The following is a 6000-nucleotide window of genomic DNA, read 5'->3' on the forward strand; positions in this document are numbered from 1 at the left end:
TGCGGGTACCCATAGCAGTGCCGCTGATTTAATGGTATACATTGTCCCCAAATGTAAAACAGTTATGGGTAAGGACAAAGTTCAGCCACCAGGTTAGCTGTGACATCGGGGATAGTGTTCTTGACGGCTGGTAGTCCATCTTTGTGTGGAATGTTGGTGTAAAGGGCTTCTACATCCATACTGAATCATAGAATATCAGGGTTGGAAGGGACCTCAGGAGGTCATCTAGTCCAACCCCCTGCTCAAAGCAGGACCAATCCCCAATTAAATCATCCCAGCCAAGGCTTTGTCAAGCCTGACCTTAAAAACTTCTAAGGAAGGAGATTCTACCACCTCCCTAGGTAACGCATTCCAGTGTTTCACCACCCTCCTAGTAAAAAAGTTTTTCCTAATAGCCAACCTAAACCTCCCTCACTACAACTTGAGACCATTACTCCTTGTCCTGTCCTCTTCCACCACTGAGAATAGTCTAGAACCATCCTCTTTGGAACCACCTCTCAGGTAGTTGAAAGCAGCTATCAAATCCCCCCTCATTCTTCTCTTCTGCAGACTAAACAATCCCAGTTCCCTCAGCCTCTCCTCATAAGTCATGTGTTCCAGACCCCTAATCATTTTTGTTGCCCCTCGCTGGACTCTCTCCAATTTATCCACATCCTTCTTGTAGTGTGGGGCCCAAAACTGGACACAGTACTCCCGGTGAGGCCTCACCAATGTCGAATAGAGGGGAACGATCACGTCCCTCGATCTGCTGGCTATGCCCCTACTTATACATCCCAAAATGCCATTGGCCTTCTTGGCAACAAGGGCACACTGTTGACTCATATCCAGCTTCTCGTCCACTGTAACCCCTAGGTCCTTTTCCGCAGAACTGCTGCCTAGCCATTCAGTCCCTAGACTGTAGCGGTGCATTGGGTTTTTCCATCCTAAGTGCAGGACCCTGCACTTATCCTTGTTGAACCTCATCAGATTTCTTTTGGCCCAATCCTCCAATTTGTCTAGGTCCCTTTGTATCCTATCCCTGCCCTCCAGCGTATCTACCACTCCTCCTAGTTTAGTATCATCCGCAAATTTGCTGAGGGTGCAATCCACACCATCCTCCAGATCATTTATGAAGATATTGAACAAAACCAGCCTCAGGACCGACCCTTGGGGCACTCCACTTGATACCGGCTGCCAACTGGACATGGAGCCATTGGTCACTACCCGTTGAGCCCGACAATCTAGCCAACTTTTTACCCACCTTATAGTGCATTCATCCAGCCCGTACTTCCTTAACTTGCTGACAAGAATACTGTGGGAGACCGTGCCAAAAGCTTTGCTAAAGTCAAGAAACAATACATCCACTGCTTTCCCTTCATCCACAGAACCAGTAATCTCATCATAAAAGGCGATTAGATTAGTCAGGCATGACCTTCCCTTGGTGAATCCATGCTGACTGTTCCTGATCACTTTCATCTCGTGTAAGTGTTTCAGGATTGATTCCTTGAGGACCTGCTCCATGATTTTTCCGGGGACTGAGGTGAGGCTGACTGGCCTGTAGTTCCCAGGATCCTCCTTCTTCCCTTTTTTAAAGATTGGCACTACATTAGCCTTTTTCCAGTCATCCAGGACTTCCCCCGTTCGCCACGAGTTTTCAAAGATAATGGCCAATGGCTCTGCAATCACAGCCGCCAATTCCTTTAGCAGTCTCGGATGCAACGTGTCCGACCCCATGGACTTGTGCACGTCCAGCTTTTCTAAATAGTCCCTAACCGCCTCTTTCTCCACAGAGGGCTGGCCACCTACTCCCCATGCTGTGATGCCCAGCGCAGCAGTCTAGGAGCTGACCTTGTTCGTGAAGACAGAGGCAAAAAAACCATTGAGTACATTAGCTTTTTCCATATCCTCTGTCACTAGGTTGCCTCCCTCATTCAGTAAGGGGCCCACACTTTCCTTGGCTTTCTTCTTGTTGCCAACATACCTGAAAAAACCCTTCTTGTTAGTGGCCAGGATGGTGTTACCAATATAAGAATTGAAAGGAAATAGACAACATAAGCAAGCTGTAAGCCTTACAGAAGCAGATGTGTTCATGGGCCCCAACCCTGCAAAGACTTATGCATGGTCATCTTTTCACACGTGAGCAGTCCCAGTAGAGCCAATGGGCATAAGTCATTGAAGAATCGGGGTCTGAGTGGAGGAACGACTGGACTGAGACACAGGAGGCCTGAGATTCTATTCCCATGCTGCCACTGGCCTGCTGGGAGGCCTTGAGCACGTCACTGCTTCTCCCTGTGCCTCCACCCCCCCACCTGTAAAATGGGTACAATGATACTGATGGCATTGGCAAAGCACTTTGGGCTCTAGTGATGACGCAGTATATGAAGGAGGCAGTAACAGTGCGTGAAGATGTGCACTGCTACTTGAAACATGGATATCCCCTTCTCTGACCAGAAATGGTATTCTCAAAGGAAAGAGAAGAAACAGGAACCAACAGCTTCCATCCACATCACAAACTGCAGGTGTGGATAGTTGAATCAGAATTTAAAATATACACAATAGATGCACCATAGTATGGTACTTAACTCTTCTACCCATTCACTTATTACAATTTTTTTCCTGGCATACAATTTTGTTTTCTTCACTGACTCCTTATAGACTCAAGGTTCACACCTAAAATACACAGCTAGCTGGAAGAAGTAACGGACAGATGCACCCAATTAATACTGAATAAGACACGCATGTCCAGCCATTCAAAGTTAATAATCAGATGTTAAAATAAACTACAGTTAACAAATCACAAAGTGCTATCCTCTAGCTTCCTGAGTGTTTTTTCAGTTGTGTTGCTTTGGTGCTGATTTGTATCAGTTGCAAAATGTTGTTGATAGTACAACATGCTGACATCAATACAGTCCTTCCGGAGCACAAGCGCCATCCTTGGGCCAGATTTTCTGGTTCACAGGGATGATGCTTTGCAAACTGGGTGCATTTCCTGATTCTCTGTTGACCCTGGTGCAGGGTAGAGCAACCTGGGGAGTGCTGTAACTAGAGCTAGCTTGGCAAGAAACCATCCACTAGTTCAGAATAGCAGGAGTGCATCATGGTCCAGCCACTCCTCCCTCCCTGTTCCTACATGCTCTTCCTTGCCCCTGCAGGGAGGCTAGCACGGGACCTGACCGTGCTGACTCTGCACTCACTTGGGACTCCCGCATACCAAGCAAGGGGGATGCAGCCAGTCTTCAGTCCCTTTGCACGGTATGAGCAGTACAAAGCATATGTAGCAGGAGAGAGAATGTGCCCTGTTGTTCCCCCCCAGGATCTCTATATGGACCCATGGCACATAGGACATGTATGATACTGTAAAGGAGCAGACTCACCCCTCCAGCACCTCCTGCTGGTCATTGGGGAATTAGCTCTTTCCAGCACAGAGCACCCTCTGCAAGCCGGTGATCCGCACAGCTCTGGCCCCCCTGTCCCTCACAGACCCCAGTGCCCCTGTCTCTGGGTTCTGCCCCCTGGCAGCACCCCCACACTCTGCCTCTGGGTCTCCCCTTCCTGGGGGACCCCCAGCCCCCTATCCTCACCTTGCCTCAGTCTGGGCTACTGCCAGTCATCACCAAGCCCCTGCTCTCTGGGGCAGACTGCAGTGTAAAGGCCACTCATCATAGGCAAGGGGGTTCGGACCTGTTGCCTTCCTCTGCCTCCCAGTACCTCTGTGGGCCTTGGACCAGGCCCTACAGCCTGGGGAGTTGCCAGCCTGGAGCACCCCACTCAGCCTGCTCCTTCCCCAGCATTGCACCACCCTCAGTACCCTGTCAGCCGGGCCCTGCTCTCACACGGCCTGGAGAGAGACTCCTGGGCCCCTGGCTCACAGCCTTTTTATACAGGCCAGCTGGGGGCCTGATTGGGGCATGGCCCAGCTGCGGCTGCTTCCCCAATCAGCCAGCCCCAACCCCAGCCCTCTCCAGCGCTGCTTTTAACCCCTTCTATTTTAGGAGCAGGGTAGCCACCCCCCTACAGATACATTAATATTTCTATGCATTTCTCGCCGCTCCTGTCAATTCTTCCCCTCCTAGTGCGCAGCACCTTGGAAAGACAAGCCATCAGCAGCAAAGGCCAACAGTGGCTGAATGCTGCAGCAATCGGGGCAAGCGTTCTCATCACTCAAGATCTCACCTGTCGCCATCAGCACCTGCTACAGAACGCTGCACCAGTGTGGCCTGACACCCCTCGCTAGCACGCCTGGGCCCGCACGTATCCCACTTCCCTATGCCTTTAAATATTCAACCCTGGCAACCTGGCTCCGCCCCGTCTTCCCTCTTTGACCTGTTCAAACAGCTACACTCTTCTCCTGGAGAAACCACCCTTGAAATCAGTAGGCACGCTCCACCCCGTCTTCCCTCTTTGACCTGTTCAAACAGCTACACTCTTCTCCTGGAGAAACCACCCTTGAAATCAGTAGGCACGCTCTACCCCTTGCCAACACCCCTCCACCTCTCTCCTGTGGTAACAAGCTTGCACAGCTCTAAGGCATGGACCTCGGCCACATCTCCTATAGGAAGGCTTTGGAGGGTTATCACCTCCAGGTTTTCTATGTGGCCAGTCAGCCGTTCCCTTGAAGAGGATTTGCCTCCATTGATAGCTGTCACAGTCCCAAGGGAACCCTGTGATCAGTATCTGCCCTGCAACCTTTATTGCTCCGCTGTGTGAGAGACTCTCTGTTTATAACCCCTGAATAATATCTGCTGAACTGCAATATCCAAAACAAAAGTGATTGATACCCCCTGACACCTGTTTCTCTGTAAGAGATGTGGTCGCCTGCCAATTGCCTTCCTGTATTTTCTGAATGTAAATGATTCTCCAGCTCAACTGCCATACAGACGGCCAAAGTGACCAGAAGAACAGTCCTACGCCGGCCGTAGCTGTGGCTAGGCATCTTTTCAGCTATTTTGCTTGTGCTGTCTTTTTTTACAATGGGAGAATCTAATGCTCCTATAAGAGGCGGAGAACGCCAGTCAATGCCCTGGGAAGGTGTATTACAGGCTTTTCCACAACATACTGTCCTACGGATGAGCCTCAGACTGACTCGTAGGGCCCTTTTTATCCCACGCCTTGACCCTTCCTGAGCACAGGCTATCATGCAACATTAAACCAGTGTGTTGTGTCTGCTAATGTCATTGTGAACCATTGAAGGGGACTAGGAGACGCTTGTCCAAATGGTGTCTTCTGTCCATTGAGATCCTTGGACTAACGGAGCTTGGATGAAACCAGGACACATCATCCCTTGTGACCTAACTCAGGTCTTGGAAAGAGAATGCTAGTGCATTAACTCACTGTACCATCAAACTGCCCTTTGTGAAGCACTGACTACATGATTGAACTGTACAGAACAGAGTAAGACACGGTCTCTGCCCCACACTGTGAAAGGAACCTGACACAAGGCGTGAACCCACACTGCTGAGCTCAGAGCCAAGATACCTTGCAACTGTGGTTTGGTTCTGCAAATAATGATCTCATGGGTTCACGCCTCTCTTACATGCTGACTGATGCTTGCATCAGTGAATTTAGTAATGCTCCTGGCAAAGCGTAGAGGGCAGGAGAAAAAGTTCCAAGTCACAGTGCTAACCTGGAACAAAACTGAAGGGATATGGCGACAGTGTCAAGTAACCCCAGGCAACGAGTAGGTTGACCTTGTCCGTGAAGAAAGAGCAGTGGTTTGGCACTCTGTGGGTTTGGGGTGGATAGGAAACACTACAAAGAACAAGGCTTAGAGTGCTTGGATTTGGGGGGTTCACCTGTGCAGTGTGTCTGGGAGGATTCTGCTTCTGTTTCTTGTTCTAAGTTGCAGGGCATGTTTATAAGGAGCTTGCTAGTGTCACTGGGAGCCCTCTCAGACAATTAACATTGTTCAGTCTTTAAAATGGGCTAAGCCCAGGGGCTGATTCTTGCAGGATACTCAGTGATACTTGTCAGGAGGAAGGATCGGCTCATGATTAAGTCTTGGGCCTGGCAACCAAGAGGACC

The sequence above is a fragment of the Lepidochelys kempii genome, chromosome 19 (genome assembly GCF_965140265.1).
Source record: "Lepidochelys kempii isolate rLepKem1 chromosome 19, rLepKem1.hap2, whole genome shotgun sequence".
Taxonomy (NCBI): domain Eukaryota; kingdom Metazoa; phylum Chordata; order Testudines; family Cheloniidae; genus Lepidochelys; species Lepidochelys kempii.